Source organism: Propithecus coquereli, unplaced genomic scaffold, assembly GCF_000956105.1.
Source record: "Propithecus coquereli isolate 6110/MARCELLA unplaced genomic scaffold, Pcoq_1.0 Scaffold19044, whole genome shotgun sequence".
Taxonomy (NCBI): Eukaryota; Metazoa; Chordata; class Mammalia; order Primates; family Indriidae; genus Propithecus; species Propithecus coquereli.
The window spans coordinates 6,433-7,973 of record NW_012143907.1 but is presented as its reverse complement, the minus strand read 5'-3'; positions in this window follow the sequence as shown (position 1 = coordinate 7,973).

Sequence of the window (1,541 nt, the reverse complement as noted above, 5' to 3'; positions counted from 1 at the left end):
GGGTCTCGCTCTTGCTCAGGCTGGTCTGCAACTCCTGACCTTGAGGGATCCACCCGCCTCGGCCTCCCAGAGTGCTAGGATTACAGACGTGAGCCACTGCGCCTGGCCCTCCCATGTAACTTTAACTTAAACCAGACGATTACGTGCACCCCTTCTCCCTGCCTGTACCCCCCAAGACCAGGAGCACCCTGGGTTAGAATCATCTTAGAATCATCTTGTTCATTCCAGTGTAGGTGTTGTTTATAAACATATGTTAAATTTCACTATTGGGAAAGAGAAATATAAGACATAGGGATGAAGGTTTTGCCTTCCTTTTTTTTTTTTTTATTTTGACACAGTCTCACTCTGTTGCCTGGGCTAGAGTGCAGTGATGTCAGCCTTGCTCACAGCAACCTCAAACTCCTGGGCTCAGGCGATCCTCCTGTCTCAGCCTCCCAAGTAGCTGGGACTACAGGTATGCACCACCACACCAGGCTAATTTTTCCTATTTTTAGTTGCCCAGCTAATTTTTTTTTTCTATTTTTAGTAGAGACAGGGTCTCACTTTTGCTCAGGCTGGTTGGGAACTCCTGAGCTCAAGCTGTCCTCCTGCCTTGGCCTCCCAGAGTGCTAGGATTATAGGCGTGAGCCACCACACCCAGCCTGCCTTCCTCAAGCCTGTTTTTCACACATAAAATGAAGACGCTAATTCCTATGAACTGGGACTCTTGTGAAGCGTAGGTGAGGTTAAGACTAATATTACTTCACCTTTATTCTCGTTATCCCTATTTCACAGGTAAGGTCACTGGGGCTCAGAGAGGCTTGGTGACTTGCCTAAGGTCATGCAGCAGGGAAGTGGGGCTGGGATTAAAATGAATGCTCCCTGCACTCTATGACCCTACAGCTTCCTGGGGGAAGCGAAGTTCAGTGGGAGGCGTAAGTCATGTCTGCGAGACAGATACAGCTTCTCAACTGACCAGCTGGGTCTAGAGTTCAGCCTGGAGCACACAGTGGAGCAGGGTGAGTCAGAAAGGAGAAGTGTCCTGGGAAGCCTTGTCCTGGGAAGCCTGATTCATCCTAGAACAGGAGACAGCTTCAGGCACGTGAAAGGCATGTGAGGGTGGGTGTAGAAGTGCTTGGTGGTGGTGGCCTGAGATCACTGAGTGAAGTTGGGACAGCCATAAGAGACTGACGGCAGGAGGGTGTCCACCCCATCCTGGGTAGTGGTGCCCTGATCCCCCAGGTAGGGGTGGGGATTGGCCACCTGCCACCCTCCCTACACCTGGCCGGGGCCTGCTCATAGGCAGCCCTAGGCTCCAGCCACCTCTGCCCCCGGGCCCAGCAGCACGCCCAGCTGGCTCACCTTCTCAATCAATACTGTGCTCTTAATGGGCCCAGCCACCAGCACCAACCAGGGGCATTAAATGTTAATTATATCTATTTGGATTTGAAAAATTTTATTACTCGAGTTAATTATGGCTAGAGTCATAAAAAGGTTTCAGAGTGAAAGGGCTGCCTTATTGGGGCCACTTTCCCCAAGACAGATTGGAAAGGCAAAGAAGA